Here is a 24,621-nt window from a genome sequence, read left to right on the forward strand (position 1 = left end):
TATTTTTCCCAAAAAAGAAACTAAACACTCACTTACAATGAAAACAGTGAGTATCCCCATTAGTTCTGGGTGTGAAAGGATTAACATCTAGGGCAGATCAAGAGCCTTGCAGGAGCATCCACCTTGAGTCATTATTACTGGACATAATCTGAATGATTTTATTTGTTGGTTTTATAAAATGCTGAATTTATTAAAAATTATACAAATGTATATATATAGCAAAAGGAACTCTTGCTGGCTGCTAAAACTCTCAGAGAAAGGGCCTTACAAATGTCTGTTTATTGCCTATATTCAAGGTGTCTTGAACAAGTAGCTCTGGTGCAGAAATCCAGAGTGCAAGCGCTCAGGGCCAGGAGAGACAACCCTAGCCCTGCCTCAGACAGCCCCAAAACAGGTCTCTCCACAAGCTCAGAGGCTTTCAGCCTGCAGGCTGAGGTACCAGCCTCTGCTGCTTTCTGTGGGAGGGAGGAAGCGCCCACGGTGTTTGCCTGCTTGGGGGAACCTAAACCCTGTCCAACACGGGTGCAGCACTGCTCTCAGCACCAGGCACAGGAGCTGTGGGCAGCGCTGGAGAGTGTTCTCAGCCACAGTCACCCACAGTACTGGTGGGGAGAGTGGAAGATACTGAAGTCTGAACATTTTCTGGGTCCCTGCTCCCATGTTTGGGGATAATTCCCTAAGCGCACAGCTGGGATGTATACCTTTCCCAGCCTTTTTGCTGAAGGTCAACTACTCTGCAAAGAGGAATCCAAGATCTGAGTGACAGTATCTTGCAAGTATCAATAACCTAAGAAGAAACACATTTCATGAAAACCACCATCCACCAAGAGCTGGACAATGCTGAGCGCTGATTCTTGTTACTGAAGTCATTGATAGATGTAGTTCATACAATGCATCTCCCATGGAAAATTCCCAGAGCACAGTCTTACTGACACTTCAAATCTTGTTTTGTGTGTTCAGCCTTGCTGAGAAGCTCGGACTACACCCACTTCTGTAGTTTCTGTGGACTTTTGACACATTTTAGACAGGACTCTCTTTGTCCTCGGAGCAGCACCCAAACCTGAGCCTCATCCTCAGCAACCTGTCTTCCCTCCTTGTTTCCCCTCCCCTCCTGGTGCCCCCAAGAAGGTGTGAGCATCCTGTTCAGGAGAGGGAGAGAGACTTGTCCCTCCCCTACACCTCCTACTCCATGAAAAGATGCAGTTTGCAGGTTCAGGCATTGTTTTGTGGGCTGCACAAAACACAGATTTAGTTTGTGTCAAAGACAAGCCAAAACCCAGACCATTCTAGCTGGGCTCTGTAGCTATGAAAATGTCGTACAAAAGGGCATGCTGGGGACATTTCTATTCTTTTCCTCTACCAACATCCCAAGTGCAGGAGTGACGTTTCCCTCCCCCATAAGGTTTTTAAAATAAAACACACATGTGCCTAGGTGAGAAGACTTCAGAGCTGTGGAAGGCACATACACGTGTGCATGTCCAGGACTTGTTTACTAAATCATACGAAAAGGAGAACGGTACAAAACCCAGGTCTGTGTTCAGCATTGCCATCCAGACTGTTGGAAATGTTTTCTTCCTTGAACTGCTGCTTTTGGGTGGGAGGAATTCATTCTGGGGTGCTGATCTCCCCTACGCCTGTGTGCAGAGAGCCCGAGTGCCAGCACGGATTCAGCATGGAAGTGCCAGTTCCCCAAAGGCAGCTGTGCACCTGGTGGGACTGACCTTCACAACTTCCAGGCCAATGGCTTTATGTGATGCTCAGGCTCAGAAATGCCTCAGTTGAACGGGTACATCCAGCAAAGGAACAGTCTTTTAGGGGCAGAAGGTTTTTATGTGCACGGGACCTAACTCCTGATGTTCCAGCATTCCCAGCTTTCACCCAAAGAACCTACGTGCCAAGAAGTATTTCAGACCACATATGCACCAAATGCCTGTCCAGACTATAATAGCTGCTGCTCTCTAAATAACATTTTTTTTCTTGCTCTGCTGGGAGACACATAGTCATGTTGAGAATATTGCTCTAAGCATCTTCTAAAACTGAGAATTAGCTGCTCAAGCCATTACTTAGTCATTTCTATGTTTCGTCACATAAGCTTCACACAACAGTAAAATGTACTTTGTCACAGTTATGCAGAAGACGCTTCAAATTCTCTCTTCCATGGAGGAGATCAGAGTCATCTTCTCTGGCCACCTGCATGTTCTCAGTGTGAAACAGAAATTGTGTGTAAAGTATGGCATTAGTTACCAAACTGCAGTGGAAGGATAAGATTTTTTTATTTTATTTTTTTTATTGTACTTGAAAAAGTGAAGACATTAGTGAGGAAGGAGTTAATCATTGCAAAATACAAGGTCATTTCCTGAGCCCTGTGGTTGGATGAATGCAAACTTTCAACTATTTCTAATTCTTCTCTGTCATTTAAGAGGCTTTCAAGGTGCTCTGTACATCCCAGATCAGGTAAGGACTGCAGCTTTTCACTTCTTGATTGTTTTTTTCAAAATTGCCTTTTAGTGGAGTCAGTCTCAGCCAGGACTGATTTGTTCACCCTCCTATTATTTATATCTGAAGGGAGAACAAAGTTCATTGAATCCAAGAACTGCATGTGTGTCTTTGTCCCAGATGACTGTGGGCATTACAAATAAAGTTAGAACTGTATAGGTTAATAACAGAGCAGATATAACGAAGAAGGTATGTTACTACTAGTCAGAGGTCAGAATAATCACAGCAAATACTGCAGTAGAAGACAAAGAAGACTCTTACCGCCAGTTTAAGGAGTTCACTTTGCAAACCATGATCAAAATAAGGATTCTCAGGTGTACAGTTTGCTTTAGTACGGAGGGCAGTGTTAATCGTAGCGTGTCCTCAAAGGTCTTTTTTAAAAAGAGGAAGAGTGAGCTGCTACATGCTGTAAGAAAAACAAAACCAGATAATTTTGGACCAGTTTTATTCATAAAACTGGACCTGATACTTATCTTTAGCTATTGCAGAGTCACATATTATAGTCATCCTGAGACTGTTCCTGAGGTTTGCAGCAACTGAATGTACGCACAGAAGTGAGGGTGGAAGCATATCATAAAAAGATATAATTTCATCAGGGTCTTTTGATGCATAAAAACTGAGCTCAGACAGAGCGGCACCAGAAGGAAGTCTCGCAGCAGAGTGCACTCTTGCATACTGCATTTGTTGTCTCTTAATAGACAGGGAGAGAGAGTATTTGTGTGAACGTTTTTTTTTTTTAATAGTTCAGACACAAACATAAAATAGCCTTCCGCATGGCAGTTATTGTAATAACGGGCTGTCACCAGGTCACCCTGCAGAAAGTGATGAGGATCCCTGGGTTAAGTCATATACTGGAGATTCATTTTTCTGGCATTTGTTTTTTATTTCTTTAATTATTTTTGCTTGTAATCAGTTTTAATGTTTGGAGATTAGCTCCGCAACCGTGCCTCATGTTTGGTATAAACGCTTTCTTGATTTTATGCATAGTGGTTGGGAGAATCTATTTAAGGTTTTCAAGGCATTTGTTTTATTTGGAAATATAAGTCCCATCAATTTTTGGACTTCATTCCTAAATCACTGGCACCCTACTTGTGAGATGGTAGCGCTTGGACTTCTGTAATGAAATTCACCCTTCAAATACCCTATGGAGCAGGATTTGTCACTGAACCCAGATGAACCCAAAGCCAGCTGACACCAGGCTTGTGCCCAGGGTTTCCCACCTCCCTAGCGCAGGTGATCTGAACCCTAGCTCTTCCATGGTGAACACAGCCAGGGAGCATGTCAGCATGCTGCTGGGGAAGAGACTACAGCATGGGGAGAAACATCTGCATCAACCTTAGCCTGATCAGTTTGAGTATTGATGCTAAGCATTTTGCTGTTCCTTAGATTTGTGTTTGACCTTAGCTGGTAAATACTTGTCATCTATGCTGAAGCGTGTTGCTATTAATACTGCGGCTTGCTAGATGAAAGCTGGCGGAGGTATGCCTACCCATCCTGCAGTTGCATTTCCCACTTATCGCCCAGGCATAGCTCAAGTGAAAGTACACACCAGCTTTTGGGGGGAGAGCAAACTGAACCCAGGACTTCCCTATCACCAACAGCAGTTTACCCACTGCTTCTGCCTGCAGTTTTCAACATCCCTTCAGGTGCATTTATTGAAAATGTTTTATTCACCTTCTGTCTTTCAGGGTGGATTTGGTTTCATCCCTGATGCATCTGCCTGGGCAGACAAATTGTCTCTCTCTGATGACTGTAAGTGTAGAAAATAGGATGTTGGCTTAGGTGGTTTAAAATGTTTGCTCTCAGCACTCTCTCCAGCTTCAGCATCTTTGTTTGGTGTGGGAAAAGGCTGTACTCCTCCCGCTCTCTGTTGGAAGGAGGCATACCTCGTATGTAGCAGCATAGCAGGATGGAAAAGAAACAAAACCTAGAAAACCCATTCATTGTATGGTAAGCGTGGTCTCTCCTGGTAGCTGCTGCCTTCTGGCTGAGTGGCTAGAGGGGAGAAACCAGCATCCCACAACCCAGCCCTATGATGTTACTGTGTGGTGGGCTCCCTCTGTCCTGCTTGAAAGCGCAGAGACACCAGGACTCTTTCTCAGTGCATTTAAGTGATGTAGTGGTGTTTTGCATGCCTACTGCAGCCTAATAATTCCACTTCATATTTGCATAGTTTCCACCTTGAAAGCTGTTTTGAAGCAGAAGTCCAGAATGCTTCACCATTGACAACAAATGTTTGCAAAGTCTCAAAATGGGCAGAAGGACCTTTTTGACATCTGACATATTTTTCTGACGCCATTCTTACGTTTTTCACAGTGTACATGATGAGCTTTAAAATGGAGTTCTTCTCTGAAAAATGATTTTGTAGAAATAAGAGGCCCTTGATTTGTGCCTGAAAAATTTCTGGATAAAATGTACTCATGTTATAAGTAAATGTTATTGGGACTTTGCTTTGGGCTTTTTTTCTCTTACTGCCAGCATCTCGTATTCTGATTGGAACTGGAAAGTCAAGTTGGTGTTCCTCTTGGGCTTAGTATTTGTACACAGGAGACCTGAGAGGAACTTCTCACCCGACCATTAGGGTTGTGATTTTTAAATAGGTTTAAAATGGGTAGTATATTTTTTTTTTCTTGTCTACATTTTGTTGTTAACCAAAGAGAAATATCCCACAGGGTTAATTTTCTTCATCCTTGGAATCTGGTGTTGTCAATTTGATCTGGTCTCTTCTCACACAATTTTCGTAGGAAACCTTCAGTCCTTACTGAAAGTTTCCGTTGGTAGTCGTATGTAAGCTGAGTATTTAACTAAAGCTAAAAGTTCAGAAAGAGAAAGAGAGCGAGAGAGAGATCCTGTATACTCGTCATGTAACTATATGTATATATATTTAATGGATGTTAACCATTATTGATATCCTAAAAGAGAGATTCTGCATTTTTGCTCGCAGACTGAGGAAGAACCAAGTGTTCTCCAAGCTGGGGCAATGCATCTATGAGCTTGTTCATCAAAAGCAGTAGGTTTTTGTCATGTTTTTACACTACTGTATGAGGAATTTTTGTTCAACAGCTGGTAAATTGAAAATAATTTTACGCTCAGGCCCTTGGTCTCCCAATTCCTCATTAGGTCTTGAAATAATGAGAGATACTATGCACCGGTACAGTGCATATGTGGATATGTGATGAAGCAGCTAGGGTAACTTACTACCTGCATCTTATTCATGCTGCTCCTGATTCAATAACAAAAGAAAATATAAAGTCACCAAAAATATGTGCTCTTTTATCTACTCTTCTTCAGATGTGGATATTGTACATCGTTAGCAATCTAGCACAGGTATGTTTCACAGCTAGCGAACCGTATTTTACAACTAAGAAAGGCAGCATTATCAGTACTTGCCACTGTTCAGCATCTTTAGATGTGCTCTTTTTAAATATATATTTTTTAGAAGCAGCTGACTCTTAAAAGATTTTTCTTTGGTCCTTTCTGCAGCTCTTACTCAGAGAGGAAATCTGATCTGCTACAGCACGGAAACTTCAGCGGTGACCATGGCTAGACAAATTCCTTAGGGAGCTGCCTGTAAGTCTGATCAACATTTGAGATGAAACGTGTTGCATTTTCTTTGGCAGGATGTTACATGCAGAGTTTAGATATGTGAGGCAATTTCTGAGGCAATAAGGGAATATTCAGGAACACAAGTCTCTGCTGTTAGGTTAGTAAGCACAAAGAAAGGAATCCTCTTGTAAAGACTGTCATTGTTTTTTGTTGTTGTTGTTAGTAGTGGTGGTGGTGGTAGGTTTGTTTGTTTGTTTGTTTGTTTAACTACAAGTTTGAGAAGATATAGTTAGTTGTTGAGATTGTCTAAATTGTGCTCAACAGAAGTTCTGTTATCCCAGGATCGTGGGCACACTGAGTAGACTCCATTTCTGTGCTACAGTGGTTCAGCAGCTGAAGGCCTGGAGAAGCCTTTCGTGCTTTTATTATTTCTCCTTGTGACAGTCTGTCGGTGTGGAAACAAAGGGAAATCCTCCTGGAGTGCGGGGGGAGGGCAAGATAGGAAACTGGACAGGCAGGAACAGAAATGCTGAGGGAAAAAAAAAAAAAAAAAAAAAGGAAAAAAAAAGAAACAAAAAAGGAACAAAAAAGAAAAAAAAAACACCACAGGAAGAGAACTGGCAGTCCAGTCCAGGTAGATGAGAACAGAGACATGTCTTGACAGCAGCTAATGGAGGGAAAGATAGACTTTGGGTTGCGTGTTACAGATGATGTAAGTGGGTTATAGAGGACAGCAAAATGTGATCCTGCCAGCTCATTTCCTCAAAGACTCTAGAGAAAAACCTGAAATATCCATGCCTCTGTAACCTAAAAATAAAAACTTCAAGGCAATGTATGTTTGCCCACACCCTCTAGTGGTCTAGCCAGAAAAGGCGTTTTTACCTGGTACGGTTAGTAATTCTGCTCTACATCCATGTGCTGGGACCAGTCCTGCTCTGGTCCTCAGCTGATCTGACACATCTGTAATAACAACTGTTCCCTGAAACAGGATGGCTACACCCAAACTCCTTTTCGGGAATGGCCTTTGGTCTATGATAACTCCTAAGTTGCACAAGTTGCTTGAGAGAGCATTAGTTGGTGTGAATCAAAGCTGTGCCAGAACTGTAACCGCAGAAGGAAGTGAATTTCATGGCCTGAACCCAGGCTCTGACAGTGTTTAATTTACTAATATTGACTTAGCCTTAGTGCTGTAACAGCTCCCTTCCCTGCATGTGGAAGATGGCACAGCCCTCGGTCATCTAAGTGTAGATACTACAAAATTCTTTGACACACAAAAAAATCAGCCATCTGCTCATTCAGAGGGAGACTGTTGCCTGAGAAAACCCTGATATGCTTGATGCTGGAGGACACATGCTGACTGAGAGGAAGAACTGCAGGAAAAGACAGAGTAGTTTTATGATTTTGGTGCTTGAGTTATGTCTTGGGAGACCAGATTCTGCCTGAGGGTCTTGTGTGATGCTGAGAAAAGAGCATCTCCATAAGAAATAGGTGCAGAAGAATGTCTGAAATGGATCTGAGGTGGAACTTCAGAGCTTCAGCCCCAGCTGGGGACAATTCTCAGACAGGCACTGACTATAACCCCCTAAGAACTGCTTCTCCTAACATAAAGTAGCAGTACTTAAGGTACTTAAAGACGAGTACAAAGCAGATATCTATTTGCAATTATGGAGCAATTGGGTTTAGACATGACTGAGAGAGTTGGCCTCATGCCAGTAAGGAGCATGCTTAAAGTACATCAGTAAGATTGGATTTCCTTAAAAATACGAGTACTTTCTTTTCAAGCACGTGTAACTCCTCTTCTAGAGCACTCCCCTAGGAGAAAGATCACGCACATTTAGTGCTCTCTTTGGAAAGTATTCAAAGTCTTAACCACTTCCTTCCTTGAAAGTGTGCTAACTACCACACAGGTCTGATTTGCACCTGACTTGTTGAGGCTGCAGCTTTGATGGAAGATGAAGCAATGGCCATTGGACAAAAGAGGAGCAGACACCTGAAATACAGTTCATCTAGAAGGCAAAATATCTATTCTCTAGTCTTGTCTTCAAAGACACTATTTCACTTTCAGTAGTCATTGGATAACCCCAAAGGCCAATCTAAAGTGTAAAGATCAGGCTATGTCCGCTCCCTTACGGATGACTGCCCCTGTGTTTAGGCTAAGCTAGGCTAGGGAATCTTTTGCTGTTGTACATGTTGTGCATTTTTTCCTAAGCTACCATGTCAATAATTTCTTTATTGCCTATCTTTGATATGATATACGGGTAGTACCCAGCCGTTTTGTGGTTAAAAAAATCTCTTGATCAGATAATAATTTCCATGGTCAGACTTGGGAGGCTCTATTTCCTGACTGTAACCACTAGTCTGTCATTTAGAAAGGGAAGGGAAGTGTTTTTCTTCTATCAATCATCTTAAAAGATTATAGAAAATCATATTTAGTCCTCAGAAAGAAAAGGAAACAGGGAACATTTATAAAAGGAGACTTCACAAGCCGAACGAAGGCTTTAGGTGTCCCAGTAGTCATCCTGAAGAAGAGAGAGCGTTCTGGGAAACTCACTAAGATTTTTTTCCGAGTTTCCACATTTCCAAGAGCCATCCATAGTCTCCCTTAGATGAGTGCTAAGTTCATACTGTTCCTCATTGTTTTGCTGACTATTTCAGATCTCATTTTGAGACACCTTACTCTTCATTGGTGCCTTAATCTTTGTGATTCTCATCTCATAGATCATGAAATCTTTTTTCAAATCTGGCTTTAAAGGGTTAAGCTTTCAGAAGGGGCCACCAGTTCCGACTTCCTCATTTTTAAACATGTATTCATAGACACCTGGGTCTTTCTTGCAGAAGTATTGAGCACTTATAGATCTAGATGTAGTCAACAGAAATGTGGCTTTGAAACAATACAATTTTATGTAACGTCAGGTGCTCTGAGAACTCAGGTACTCAGATCTTAGGCAACCTAGGTTGCCTCAGGCTCTCCATTGCCTACTTTCCTGTTTGCAATATGGTTAAATAATTTTCCAATTAGAGAAAGGCTTAAAAGAAGAAATTTGCAGGTCTTCTGGGCGCCCTTTGCTTCAACATTACATGCCACAGAAATGCTGAGAAATAAATTATTTGCTTGGCATTCAACAAGGGGTTGAACAGTGCACTGTCCATAGGGTATAGTGTTATTCTTCTAACAATGAGGAGAACAAAGTCTAAAGCTTTCTGGTGGGGTATTTTACCTTTGGAGAATTGCTGGGAGGGCTCCGGTTCCAACACAAATCTGATGGAAATAGGCAGGCTTAAACTTGCCCGTTTTCCATCCACCTGACTTGTAAAGTTTCTTGGCAGCTGGGCTGATTGGCTCTCGTCAGGTTATCGACTTCCAGCATTTAACTAACAGGATCACTAAACTACAAAGCAACCAGGGGAACCTGCCAACGAGATTCTGACTCCCAGGTTCTTCAGCAGTTTATTTGCTGTTAGAGCAATAACCTGCCTAAGCTATATGATCATTTTGAGTATTTTAACAAGGAAGGGAAAGAAAAGACATTTTCATAAGGGACACCTTCCCATGTCCTCAATCTCAGGTCACTGCAAAGATGACAACCTTGATTATTCAGTACTTAAATAATCAGTGTGATGATCAGTGCTGTTATGGTCATTAGAAATACATTGTTAGTCAAAAAATTTGCAGCTTTTTCATGAGTGCAGCTAGCACAAGTTGGTTGCTAATATAAGAGTATCAGATAGCATTAAATAGGAGCAAGATCAAGCCCTTTGGTTGAACTAAACTCTGCTTTACACATTGCATACAATGTCTCTTTATGAACCTAAATCATGACATAAATCTTTACATACTTATCAGACAACATTTCTGGAACCTTCTCTTTCATAAGATCTGCCTTCTCAGTCACAAGTTTCTCCTGCAGGTTATAAAGATACTGTTAACGCCTCTAAGAGGAGGAAGAATGAAGTTTCCTGTTAAGTGTCTGTTTTTAATGATCTCAGCAACTCTCTGCTGTATCGATACATTACCTTAAAATATGGTCTCGGTGGATAAAATAGCCTCACAAATTCATCACTGAGACATTTCAGGTTCAGTCTATGTTAAAAGTTTGAGATTTTAAATAATTTTCATGTTTGAAAGTTTTTTTTCAGCTTTTTTAATCAAATGTTTTCCATCAACAATACGTCTCAGATAAGCCAACAGGACAATGTGCAGTTTTACATGTTATAGAAACACAGAATCATAGACTGGCTCGGGTTGGAAGGGACCTCAAACACAATATAGTTCCAACCCCCCTGCCATGGGCAGGGATGCCACCCACTAGATCAGGTGGCCCAGGGCCTCATCTAACCTGGTCTTGAACACCTCCAGGGATGGGGCATCCACAGCTTCTCTGGGCAACCTGTTCCAGCGCCTCTCCACCCTCTGAGTGAAGAATTTCCTTCTAACCTGTAATATAAATCTCCCCTCTTCTAGTTAAAAAGCATTCCCCCTTGTCTTGTCATTATCTGATTGAGCAAAGAGTCGCTCTCCATCTTTTTTATAAGTCCCCTTTAAGTACTGAAAGGCTGCAATGAGGTCACCCCGGAGCCTTCTCTTCTGTAGGCTGAACATCCCCAGCTCTCTCAGCCTTTCTTCACAGGAGAGGTGCTCCAGCCCTCTGATCATCTTTGTGGCCCCCTTCTGGATGTGTTCTAACAGGTCCATATCCTTCTTGTGCTGGGGGCCCCAGACCTGGATGCAGGACTCCAGGTGGGGCCTCACAAGGGCAGAGCAGAGGGGCACAATCACCTCCCTCGACGTGCTGGCCATTCCTTTTAGTGCAGCCCAGGATGCAGCTGGCCTTCTTGGCTGCAAGTGTGCACTGCCGGATCCTGTCAAGCTTTTCATTCACCGGAACCCCCAAGTCCTTCTCTGCAGGGCTGCTCTCAATGAGTTCTTCTCCCAGTCTGTGCTCATGTCTGGGATTGCCCCGACCCAGGTGCAGCACCTTGCACTTTGACTTGTTGAACCTCATGAGGTTCATGTGGGCCCAAATCTTAAGCTTGTCCATGTCCCTCTGGATGGCATCACTTCCTTCTGTTGTATCAATTCTACCACTCAGCTTGGTGTCATCTGCAAACTTGCTGAGGGTGCACTTGATCCCACTGTCTGTGTCATTGGTAAAGATATTAAACAGTACAGGTCCCAGGACAGATCCCCTGAGGGACACCACGTGTCACCAGCCTCCACTTGGACACAGGGCCATTGACCACCACTCTCTGGGTGTGACCTTCAAGCCAATTCCTTATCCATTGAATGGTCCACCCATCAAATCCATATCTATCCAATTTGGAGACCAAGATGTCATGTGGGACTGTGTCAAAGGCCTTGCAGAAGTCCAGGTAGATGACATTGGTCAGTCTTCCCATGTCAAGTGTTGCAGTCACTCCATTATAGAAGGCCACCAGACTGGTTGGGCACGATTTGCCCTTGATGAAGCCATTCTGGCTGTCTCAGATCATCTCTTTGTCTTGCATGTGCATTGACATTGCTTCCAGGAGGATCTTCTCCATGATCTTGCCAGGCACAGAAGTGAGGCTCACTGGTCTGTAGTTCCCCATGTCCTCCTTTCTACCCTTTTTAAAAATGGGAGTGATGTTTCCCTTTTTCCAGTCACCAGGGATTTCGCCTGACTGCCAGGACTTTTCAAATATGATGGAGAGAGGCTTGGCAACTTCATCAGAAAATTCCTTCAGGACACTGGGATGCATGGCATTGGGCCCCATAGACTTGTACTTGTTTTGTTTCATCAGCTGGTCTTGAACCTTCTCTTTGCTTACAGTGGGTGGGACATATAGCGGGCTGATATGTTTGTTTGACTCACTTATCTATTCCCACCAATGTCTGTGGGCTCTCTTGCATGACTACATGTACCCCTGCATGAGAAGAGATCAGAGAGTCAGAGATCATAACTGATCTGGATATCAATAGTGTAGATGGTTGATCTACCCAGACCTTGAGAATGTATACACTGAGTACTGAGGGGGGTGGATCTTCGGCACATCCCATTATTTTCTGCTGCAGTACTGCAAAAAGAAAACACTTTGGAGTGTCTCACAGCAGCGCTTGGGTATCCCTTTGTTGTAGGGGAAATGTCATCAGGTGGAAAGATTATTGTTGTGTCAGAAAGCTGGAGGAGAGAAGAGAAAAAAATGGACTGCAGAAATATTGGCTCCTTCGGTTGTGCCTGTGCTTCTGGTTGCTCTAACTTGGCTCTGGGACTAGTACAATCATGAGTGTAGGAGGAAAAACAGGCCGGCAGAAACATTTTTACTGTGTTCTAAAGAGCATGGGAACACCTGGGGATTTGACTTCCTTGGGTTTGAAGTCAAAAAGGTAGTGTTGGAGCTTCTTGCCATTGCCACCAATTTCAAAGTTCAGATTAACCTGCTAATCTGCAGGAACTGTACACACTCCTCTGCCCTCCGCTGCCTGAGCAAAGAAAAAAGGGCTTACCTTCTGTCTATCATCAGCTTATACATTTGCAGTGTACCTAAAAAAAAAAAAAAAAAAAGGAAAAGAAAGAAAAAAATTATAATTAAGGGTTTTGTTCACAAAGAACTGGACAGAAATTCAAGGGGTCTTGGCCCATTCATACATTGCATCTGTCACATGTTGAGTCAAGTGGGATCTAGCAAAGGATTTCCAGGCCATTTTTTGTAATCATATTAAATACTCTGCCATTTAATCCGAACTATGCTTCTATTTCTTGATCTCAGGCTGCAAAAAGGATGTTGAGAAGATTTTTGAGCAGTTAGCATGTGAGTCCCAGTGACAAATGCCCCAAAGGGGCAAGTCCTGTGTCCAACAAGTCCTGTGGTGGTTCTGTGAGCAGAAGAAAATGGTAGTTTATTTTCTTCATACAATTCTGTGATTTATGGTGGATTACTAGATAGCTGTCTACAACCTTCTCCCCCTGAGCTATTATGGCTATGACACACAGGAAGCCTATACAGTTGCAGAAACCAGTCAAAAGAACACTTTTTGTGGAAGTGTAAATGTCTGAATCCCAGACTTTCATCCAATTGGCAAGATATTTTAATGCAATGCACAGAAACTTAGTTAATCTTGGCACCTACACCCTTTATCAACTTTGCCTGGAATTAACCAACATGCTCACATTTATTGAAGGTGATTCAGAAAATACAGACTTGTGAACATAGCCCAAAGCCTCTTTTCAAACAGAAGTGAACAGCAGCTGGCCCCAGTAGCTGTTTGCTTGCCATTTATTTTCTTGCTTCTAAGTTATTGATAATGTTAACAACTAAAATTGTTTGATGCCTGGGCTGGCTGACAGTCACTTGAGACCCGCATCTAACACACTGAAGAAGGGAGTCTACCCTTTTGGATTCTCCCACATCACATCCTTCCCCTAAAAATGAGGCCACGTGCCTATCCACAAACCTTATTCATCAGGTAAGAAGGTGTACTGAAAAAAACAGAGTCTTTCACTTTCAGGCATGAGCAGCCTACACTGTTCCTGTGAACTGCATTTATTCATTGACTCGTATGAGGTATTGCATGGCCCAGTGTCTTGGTGTGCCTTCTCCCTTTTGGTCCACGATGGTCCACAAAGCCCTGGACCTCACCTCCCAGATCAGCAGCCTGGTGCCGTTGTGACCTTTTACTTTCTTCTGGGAAGAACACGAGCATCAGAGCCTCCCCTGAAATACTTTCAGTCTGTGCTCTTTGTGTCAACATTAGTGTCTAAATGTTCTCCTCCCCAAGAGAAATGTGCTGTAGAGATTATCTTGTGGGTGCTTATTTCCTTTTTTTTTGAGATCGGAGCTGAATTCTCTTGATTTGTAGCTATCAAAGGCGGTGAAGATAAACAACTATCAGTGATGCTGTTAAATAAAAATCACTTCTGATTGTTTACAGACTGTTAGGCACTGGCTTATTGTTTCATGTACAAGTGTTAAATAGGATTGTACAGAAGCAGAAAGTTAAGGTTGTGGCAGTTAAACTATTAAATATCTTTGAAGATTGGGATTAAATATTTTCAAATCTTTAATTTTATTCCCATTTATTTTGCTTCCGAAATAAATTAGTTCTAAACTCGCAGTCCTTTTCTACAAACCCTCACACAGGAGCAACACGTTGCTGTAGATTTTGGCAATGCCATATATATAGACAACGACACTTTTCTGAATGCTCTTCTTCAGGACACAGTGACTTTAGTATCAGAAAAGTTTTTTCTAGGTCAGTACTACAAAAACTACACCGCTGCTGAATCCCTGCTGTCAATGATGAGAAATGACAAGAGTATTTCCCCAGTGGAGAGAAAGCCAAATATAGCATAATTTTAAAGAAGTCAGCGTAGCATTGTTAGATCAAAATAATATATTATGAAAATGTTCTTTGAAAGAAGTTTGCATTTCTCTCTTTCATGTTGATAGTTCAGCTGCCTTTTGTAGTAAGTCTCAAGGTGAAAAACTTTACTATATTTATTTTCTTCCATATACTTTTCATCTAACCCATCTCAAATTAAATATCTGAGTACAAAAAAGTGGCACTACCCTGCAATGGAAGGCTTTGGAAACCAGCCTCTTCTCAAAATTACAAATGGTGCCTTTAGTTTTCAACCTGGCTGGGTGAGAAACTTGTGCTTGTTCTTTGGCTAACTGCAGTTTCCATTTCCAATGTTGCCATTAGACTTTCCACTCCTTCTTAATGCCCCCACTCCTAGAAAAATAAATAAATAAATAAATAAAAGAAGACCTACTTTGGTGCTCTTCTGTGTTGTTTATATACTCTGTTTAAAACGTTATCAAGTTCTTTCACAGTTTTTGTATGCTTAAGAGCAGATTGTTTCAACCACTACTTCCTTATTTCTCCTCCCTTCCTCTTAACTCTTTAATATACAAACTGTTAGATACTCTTGCCTTTTTTTTTTTTTTTTTCTATGAATAAGTGGATCTATAGATCTCCCCAGCCATCCGGGAGTATGAAAATCATGCAATTTTTAATCTAGCTTCTCATCAGAAAAGCATGAAGGTGTTGAAAAGATGACAACAGTTTGGGAGGAGTGGAATTTTGTCAGGCTTTATCTGCCAAGAGCCTTATGTTCTTCTCATTCATCCTTCTAATAGTGTTTTATTTTGTCAAGCCTACCTTGCTTATTGCATCAAAATTATCAAGATTGCTTGCTACCTACCATCACACAACACTAAAAATTACCTGATCATCTGCTACCCTGCCCTTTACTGTGATGCATTTGTATACGCACTGATATGAATTAGTCACACCAGCCGTGACAGGATGTCACGAGAAATAGTTGAGAACGAGGTGTTTGTAAACTACTCCATTTATATCCTGTGAGCCTAGTTCTGTAAAAAAAAAAAAAAAAAAAAAAAAAAAAGCATTAGGTTGGCCTCAGAAATGAGGCCTCACATTGTTCCTCCATGAGCACAGCTTTCATTTTTATGCCCATAGGGTGGGGGGGAACAGCTTTCTAGGTACCTCCCCTGAGTAAGTGCCCCTCTTATCCATGGAAAGGTTAGTTATTGCAGTAGGCAAATGTTGTAAAGTGTAAATATAGGATCTTTATACGGTCCTCCTCCCATGCTGGCTTGCAGGGAAGGATACATAAAGGATCTCAGCAAGAGAAGTAGAGCAAGCAGATCTATAAACATGTATACCTGTAGCCCTGTGAGCAAAGTCTCATCAGCCTGCTCTAAACCACTGAATAAATCAGGCATGCTTGTGCAACAAGAAACAGCCCTACTTCACTCCTGGCTGTCAGAAGGGAAAGAAACACAAATGCTCAGCCTGGTAATTGGGAGTAAAGGCATCATACCTAACTTCCAGGCTTACTTCTAGGATTGAATTTGTACCAGTTTGCATGCTGCAACTGGGGTATAGCCTGAATGGGTGAGAAAGAAAAACCGTAGTATTTTGTTCGGTACCTAAAGGGAGAAGGTGTCCTAAGCATAGTTCCTATTTCAATCCAATTCTATGTTTTATATGAAGTGACTAATAGAAGATCTTACTGTTTCGTGGGAAGTATAGATTCAAACTTCATTTATCTGAAGAGAGAAATAAATTCATATCTCCCACATCCCTATTGAGTGATATTTGAGGATTATGGGCAGTACTGTTGTTTCTTCCATCCTTCAAGGGTTTTTTTTGCAATAAAACCAATGCAAGCATCTCAGTCCAGGGGAAATTTCAGTTGCAATACATGGCTGTAGCTGGAGGTCTCCTTGAAACCCTCAGCAAAGTGTTGAAAGCTGCAGCTTTCTCAGGGACCAAGATGTTTCCTGTTGTCTAGCTTGCTTACTGCGCGGTGTCCTGGTTTTCTGGATCTCATTCTAAAATGCTTGATTGTGAATCGACAAGGTATGGGACATCTCAGATGGGGACTTGGAGACTCCTGGGCAGACAGGTGCCTCTGTCTACTCGTGCTTCTACAACCTTGGGTATAGGAGGTGCAGATGGTGGGTGTGCTAGGCTCTCTCTGTGGATTTGCATTCTGTATTAGTGCCTCTTGATACTTGTTGCTTTCCTGTGTCTGTCTTTCTTTATAATCGAGCAAAACTAACCACAATCTCTTTTACACCCAGTTTCTAAAGAAAGTCTTTTAACTGGTTTTCAGCTGAAATTTGGGGTACTGCAGCTTTCTTGAGCTTGTCTTGTACCAAAAAAAAAAAAAAAAAAAAAAAAAAAAAAAAAAAGGCATTAGAAATCCTTTGTACAAAGTCAGACCCTGGCTTTTGTTAAAGTAGGTACTAATTACCACGAGAACCAGAAAATTGAGCTGCACCTTGCATCTTGCAGATATTTTTCCCTTTAGAATATTCTGGTATTATTATAATTTGGGTGAAAGAAAATCGCTACTTATAAAGCAAGGATTTTCTATTTTGATAATTGATTTGGGGTGTCTCCTTATTTGTGTATCACAATTTAAGGTACAAGGAAATGCTTATTTTGAAAAAAATAAATAAATCTGAACACAGTTTTGACAAATGCAGTCCCTTGAATATTTCTTGAGCTGGGCATTCAAAAAATGTCTCAAAAACTCACTATGATTCAAGATATGTCCATCATAAGTTTTGATTAATCAAGCTTACAGCTTTGTTTTAAGAAGTCACTGAAAGGTTTTCAAACATTATAGTGTAAGAGAGCTTGATGCCTTGTTTGAAAAAAGGTATCAAGCAAGTGAAAGAGATAACACTGGAATTCAAAACAGTTTGATTAGCATTCTCAAGGACCTATTTACAGTCCATCTATGAAATCTCAGCAGAGTTCCAGTTCTTAATTCTCTATCTCTTGCTATTCCAAAGAGACATTTTCCCAAAATGAAGAAGTCTACAACATTTTCATCTCCTTATTGACATGGCTTTCTGCATGAGTGATAATGAGGAAGCTCAGCATGGGTGTTGGCTTCAGCCCATTGCATCCCAGCACTTAACCTTGGAAGTGCTCTTAGGCCAACTGTAGCATCTTTTCCAACTATTGTTTGAATGAATAAAATTGCTGCAGGTTCTTAAAGAAAGAAAGAAAGAAAAAGTCTATAAGTACAAGACAAAGAAAAACCCCACCTTTAATTAAATCAAAAATAGCTATTTTGACTCTGCTTCTGTCAGATTATGAATTTGAGCACAGCAAGTAAGAACAAGGCAAGAATGAAGTATGGTCCTATGATTTGAGAAGACTGCAGAAATTATTATTTCATTTACAATTAAAATACAAAGAGCAATGGCATGGAGTTGGCATGTGACATGACCTAAAAATAGGGCACTAGTATAAACACATGTTCAGCCTAAAAAGTTGTCTGTCTTGTGATTACTGTGACCATTTCAAAATATTTCCTGTTGTGATTGTATAACCTTTAAAAAGAAAGGATAGGTTTTAACTGATGAATTGCTAGATGTCTCCTCTTTCTACTAGTACTAAAAAAAAAAAAAAAGTTTTCTTCTATGTTAAAAAGACAAGCAAACAAAACTAAACAGCAAACCATGTTTTTGCATAGGGTATTCTATAACGGAATGTAACAGAAAGCTCTAAAAGCTATCAGTCTATAAGCAAATAACTTTCATGTGCACCTTATAGTATGTCTCAGAGGCAACGTCTACAGAGATGGTGTGGGAGTGCTGGGAGGTTTTGAACTGAGGAAGCTTCTTTTGAATTATTATTATTTTTTTTTTTTTGTAATTTTTAAAAAAGAGTTTCAGAGAACTGAAAGAGGAACCTGCACTGAGCAGCACGTCCTAGCTTGTACAAAACTTTCCCCACAACATGTGATGAAAAATCTTTTATCACTGTGCTCTTATCTTTGCTGTCTGAGATGTTCGAGCACTGTCTTTGCTCACCTGCATGGCCGGATGGATGGTACTAGAAGGGGCCATAAGAATTTGTTTTCCCTTTGTAGGCTCTTTTATGAATATCTAATTTTCAAACTTTACTTAACAAGAAAATTTATTTATTTTAAAGCTTAAAACTCTGCTTTCTGTTTCTTCCTCTCTGTGTACATGTGTTTATGACAGTGAGGCAGAGCAAGAGACAAAAATACACACAAGAAAAAAAAATTCTAAAGCTGCTTTCATGAAATTTATATCACCTTTATACTTTTATAAGAGACTCTTGCTGAGATATTTAAAATAAAAGGGACCTGGAGCCGTTTCCTTCAGCTCCCTGAATGACTTTCAGAACAGTGCCTTTTTGCACCACTTGCCTGCCAAACCACAGTGAAAGCCCCAAGGGCGGCGATGCTGGGTGACTATCACAGGCACGGATGACTCCATCTCACACGCCCCACCAGGCCTCCCTGTTGCATGCCTGCTGCCACACGGAGACTTGTGTAGAAACCCTGCCACGGCCCTGGGTAATTTCAGCAGGGCTGGGCAGCTCTGTGGGAAAACCCAGGGACGGTTCCATGTCCCATGAGCTTCCCATGAGCAAGCACGAGCCATGGTCCTGAAAAAGAGCTGGGAACGAAGCCACAGAAAAAAATTAAATGACTTCCAATTCTCTCAGAAAGAGAAGTGAGGAAGTTGTTGGTGCTGGTCTTCCTGAATGCATTTGCCGCAGAAGGAGGGTGGGCTGTGTTTTGAAAGCATGGTCCTGTCTCTGCTCCCATGATGTAGAGGGCATCCTCGGGGTTTCGGGAAAGAAGGAGGCTGCTGGGAAGAGGGCTGTGAACAGGCCGCAGCCACTGCCAAAGCACCAGGGGCCAGGCAGTGAAGGAGCTGCCAGTGGCAATTCCCTTTTGAGACCCATGCCTCTACAACGGAGTGAAAAAGGGAACGAAAACCTTTCGATAGGGAAGCCCTCACGAGAGTCCAGGTTTAAAGCTTGCAGTTTTATTCTACCAAGTCTCATTTCTTGGCAGATATTTCCATGCATTCTGCATTTCTCTGGGGACAGCAAGCTGTATTTTTATATTAAATCAAAAGGAAAAGTCTTTGGTCACTGGAACGTGGCTCTGCACTGCTAATGCATGACAGCTCCAGCTGGTGCAGGTTTCAGTTGTGCTAGGTAACTTCTCCCCACGGATTCCCAAGCACAGAGCAGCAGCAGCTGGTTCAGGCCCTGGGCTGTTGCGATCAGGCAGGTCGTGTGCCATTTCCCTGAGGAGAAGGCCTGGTAACGTGGCACAGGCCAGTCCTGGCCAGGTGATCTCCATGCCAGGGGATGGCCCCAGGCACATGGGGGCGTCCTGATGGGGATGCAGGAGACACCAGGTCAGGGCTCCTGCCACTAAGGGGGCTCAGGAGGACAGAGAGAAGCCTGAATCACCAGCTGCTGACCTCCTCTGGGAAGGAGCTCCCCGCTGCTGGTGCCTGCACACGGGGTCATGCCTCTGTGCACTTGTCCAGTCTATTCAGTGGCAACTGAAGGGTTTTGCTATTTCCATGGTTTTTGAGCTCACAGCCTTCTTTCTCTCCTAAGCACATTGCTGCCACATTTAACCATCCTCGTTATGTGATTGATGGTACAGTCCAAGAAGTTATAGCCTTCCTATTTAGGTATTTCACTCTGTTAAACTCCGTATCATTTGTTCATGCAGCTGAATTGTTTGTTGGATGTGACACACAGCTTCCTGGAATACAATTGCACCAATCCTTCAGAGGCACGACCTACTCTGGCAGTGCTGTGTCAGCGTGTGTCCTGGCCACACAATTTCCAGTGGCTACCTTCATTCATCAGACTTCTCAGGTGGCCGAATGAGGTCAGGTTCCCACCTGTAAGATGGTGCAATCACCCTCAGCATTTTCACACTCTTCACATACCTGTAGAGACAGAAGTATTTTGGGTTTGTTCTGGTTGTTTTACATGATCTGCTTCAAACGCTGTAGAAGCTGTTTGTCTGGTTCCTTCCTGGGTTTTGTTAATATCTTTTCCTGTCCTTTCTTCTACGAATACAGAGGATTTAATAACATTCCCACCCCAGAGTATGTGTCATCCTGAACCATATGCTTTTCTGTGCCAGTTGGCTTTCTTTAGTCTTCAGTTTAAAAACTGTAACCTTAACTTTTAGCAACAGAAGCCTTGCCTGTTTTGGTTTAGGTTGAACAATGTTTTCCTGTATAGGACCCATCTGTGTCAAAGTTTTCCTTTATTCTTTGTACATTCATATCAGTTTCCTATGCATCAGTTTCCAGTCATACATTGACACTCCAGGAATGTGATGATATTTCAAAGCATGTCACTTAAAGGTCTCTAGGGGTCCTAACAACCCACATTTTGCCTCCAAAGCACCATCTCCTACTGCTCTACTGTTATTAGTGTCTAAGCAGATCATAATTGTACTAGTCTTCGAAACTACCTTGGAGTTTTATCGTTAGATATCCCATGAGTTTCAGTGTCTTCACCTCTGGCACACAGTTTTCACTGTATGATTGCTTTCATTTCATTTAAAGATTTATCATTTCAGAGCTTAGTATCCAAATAGCTGAAATTTCAACTGTAGTTCTGAAAATAATTCTAAAAACAAAAGACTGTTATCAACTGTAGATATACAATGAAATGTGAAAATAATAGCATACATTATTACCTATTACTGTACAATATATCATATATGATATATAATAGTGTGTATCTATGTATATGATGACTCAGTAACACAGGCTAAAATTCTTGCACTTGGGGTGTTGATTATGGGATTAATAGATATTTCAGTTTGTGGTACCAGTAGAAATAGATATTTATCTCCTATATATCTCATATAAATGATTAATATATAATATTAGATCAGTATATAACCATATGTTATCATAATAATATTACATACATAATATATATTTTAGAAAATGGACAAATAAGAATACTTGTCCTCATAACAGCTTCCCACCTCTCCTTTACTTTGCTGGTGTACCCTGTCCTGAGGCTCTTCCTGTATCAGAATCACACCAAGGCTGGTCTCACCTCACATTGACGTGTGCTACTTGCTTGTGGTCAGCATATAAAAGATCTCTGCTGGGTTTATTTACCTTAAGTGTGTGGGCAAGCAGACAAGTCATGGCAGAGACAAAGCAGGGCATAACCAGGGCATACTACCAAGTGCATTGGCTGTGGTATAGCATGGACTATGGTATCGTAAAGAGCACGTCTTCTCACATGGTAACCTGGAGCTGTTCCACAGCACTTCACTGCAGAAGGGTAGGCAAGCTCCTGTGCCTCTATGACTGCGGTCAAATACATAGAGTAGCTGATATGATAAGGATTCACACCTTCACTTACACTGCAAGAATGTGTTTTCTTGACCATGCCCTTAAGGAGCAGATTACAGCTGAATGTAGCAGAAGAGATTTTGAGATACAGACTATCTGTTTACAAATTGAATACCCAGAATTAACTCTATCAATCAGAGCTAAATGCCAGGGTTATAAAAACTACTGTTAAGACAATATTTTTTAGTACACTGGTCAATAAATAACAACCTTCAAAGCAGAATATCTTCATCCTCATTATTTTTTCTCAACATTGCAAAACTTGGGCAATGATTCATATGGCAACTATGGTCCAGATATCTCAGGGCATATTGCTAGCGGTAAAAGGGAACTTAAGTAAAGCCAATAACAAGCTCTTGCAATGTATTGTCTGCTGATAAGAGCACAGGCTGGTCACCTCCCCACACCCCAAATTATCTACAGAGTGTAATGTTTGACTCCGACTCCTGCCTGTGATTATTTCACGTAAAACTTATGTATAATTACATACTGGCATATATCTTGATTAAAATTAGGCTACTTATATACTTCTCAGTGCAGGAAGGCTGTATTAGACAAGGGAAGAATCCAATTTTTACTTTATTTATGCATTTAAGTTACCGAAATGCAGTGGCATTTTGAGGAGAACAAAGACTGAACAGAAGGACACTTGCAGCTTAGTTCAGCTGAAAAGACCTGAACTTCCACCTACTGTCTCACCTGCATTCGAGGACTTTCAGAAGAATAAAACAATAGCAGATGTGGTTTCAGGGTGCTATTCCTGTCGTACCTCTGTGTGTTAGTGTGACAGCATACATAGTTACAAAGAAAATGAGCAAGAAGAGGAGCTTTTGTTAGAAATCTTTCTATTTTTTTCCCCCCATTTTATGATCTTCAATTCTTGTATGTTACCAGTCCTACCTCTAACTGGTATCAAATTAAGAAGTCAGGAAAAAAGTGTGAAGTCAGGAAAAAAAAAAAACTGCTGTTGGCTGTGTCTTTTTCCTTTGTGTGCACATATAATGTTGCTTTTAAAAGTAGGTCATGCAGTCTGTAGGCTACTGTAGTTAGCTGATTCTGGGATTCCTGTTACCTGCGCACGGTGCCTTTTGGGTATATCTGCTCAGTGCTATTCAGGAACATATGAATTTGTACTTTGTCCTGTGCCAGTCACAAGCAGCACAGCTGCAGTTATCAATGTTTGATATAAGCCAAGAGCTTTTGCAGAGTAGCCAGCTTTCAGTTCTTTCGGCGTGTGAATGAACGCAGTGAGTTTGCATGAGCAGGGTGAGCTGGCTTCTCCCTGCTGAGCAAAGAGCCCTAAGGTGCTGTGCACACGAAGCTGCCTCAGACTGTGATGGGAGTTGCACGGATACAAGGCTTTCAGGACTGTTCACGAGATAAATGAATCCTGTTCTGGGCTCCATAGTAGTCATGCAAGTGCCCTAAATCACTCCTCACATAATACGACCATAACTGAGAAGCAGAATCATCCAGGGTGGCTCATGATAATAGCTTTAATGCTACTGACTGCTGATGGCAAAGCTGAAAAAAGCAAAGAATCTTTCTGCAGCAGAAAATTGCAACCATTTGTAACGCCATGGGTGACTGAACATCACTCAGAAGAAATGCAGTGATATAACCCAGTAGTACAGAGATGATTCAGGGCTCACACTCTGAGCTGTGACAATGAGCAGTAAAACTGTGCAAAGGAAAGAGTTGTGACAGTGCAGGAACTCTTTTGGAGGTGAGCCCCAACCACTGCTCCCTTCAGGCAAGGCAAAAAAGCATTGCCCAAAGTGCTAGGGAATTAGGAAATCTACAGGTTCCTCCACACTTTCACATCACTGCTTCCTGGCCCTTCGGCAGCCCAGACACACCTCTCCTGCTGGAATACATGTGAGCACCTATTTTCAGTGGTATTGACAAGGGGTCCGGAGGAATTAGCAGACACAATTAAGAGCAGTTCCAACAAAAGAGCTTCCAACAACCTAGTTTTTGTATCAAAGCCTTTTGGTAGGTCATGGTTTGATAGAAAGTGACGCTTATTCTTTCTGCAGATCTAGCTCTTCTTGCCCACTCAGGAGCAGAGAATCGCACTTGAGAGAAAACAGACAAATGCATGTTAGTTTAGCTTGTACAGAGGCCCTCGTGTCATGCATTTTTCAGCCAAGACTGTTTCTACTGGTCCTGATGTGTTAACCACTTCTAGCTGAAGTGTGAGCCAGGAGAATGCCCAGTCTGTCAGGAGTTCACCATCAGTACATTGCAGAAGGAAACATCTGAGGAGAAAGCAAAGCAGTCAGTCTTGCAGGTGAGCTGTCAATAAAGGCTAAACAACCTGTGCTGAGCAATTACCACAGTGAGACCAGCAGAAGACAAAATAATTTTTCTCCTGAGTCCCACCTGTGTCATCTTTGCTACACAAAAACACAGGCATGCTTACATAAAGCTGGCTGTAGCTTTTGAAACACAGGTGGAAGATGGAGGGTAAAATCATGCATTAGGTCCTATTCTGTACCACTTCATTTTCACATGGAAGCTGGCCAGGTCACTTTAAAGTGGCCCCTGAGTGATCCAAGTGTAAAAGGGGACAATTATGTTCTAGGGGACCAATTTAGACTTTGACAAAATCCAGGCAATTAAAGGCCTCCCGGAAACCAGGATCTGAATCAACGGGACATTCAAAATGAGTTGGATTCAAATTCAACCATCTGCCTTTACAAGAAAATTGACTACATATGAGCCTGCTACAGTCACTGGAGATCCACCCAGTATAGTCAGTGGCATTTAGACTTTCCAACTCACCCTAAAATAGACCCTGAGATTTCTACAGATGCTTCTCCACAGCTGTAGCAAGGACCAGGGAAGCAAGATGCAAGCTACACTCAAATCCTG

General features: G+C 41.8%; 1 protein-coding gene across 5 annotated transcripts in view; it reads left to right on the forward strand.

The window, feature by feature from the left end:
• Positions 1 to 2,142: 2,142 nt before the first annotated feature.
• The window catches only part of P2RY8 (P2Y receptor family member 8), a 34,880-nt gene continuing 12,401 nt past the window's right edge, over positions 2,143 to 24,621 (forward strand). The window contains exons 1-4 of one of the 5 annotated variants that reach the window (XR_005814337.1): positions 2,385 to 2,454; positions 4,185 to 4,248; positions 5,980 to 6,066; positions 7,950 to 10,066. The gene's annotated coding sequence lies outside the window, so the exon portion shown is untranslated. Of the gene's footprint in view, positions 2,455 to 4,184; positions 4,249 to 5,979; positions 6,067 to 7,949; positions 10,067 to 24,621 lie in introns of those variants that run through there. The other 4 variants (XM_040534688.1, XM_040534696.1, XM_040534706.1 and 1 more) reach the window with 4 other exon arrangements.

This window comes from Cygnus olor, chromosome 1 (genome assembly GCF_009769625.2).
Source record: "Cygnus olor isolate bCygOlo1 chromosome 1, bCygOlo1.pri.v2, whole genome shotgun sequence".
Lineage (NCBI taxonomy): Eukaryota > Metazoa > Chordata > Aves > Anseriformes > Anatidae > Cygnus > Cygnus olor.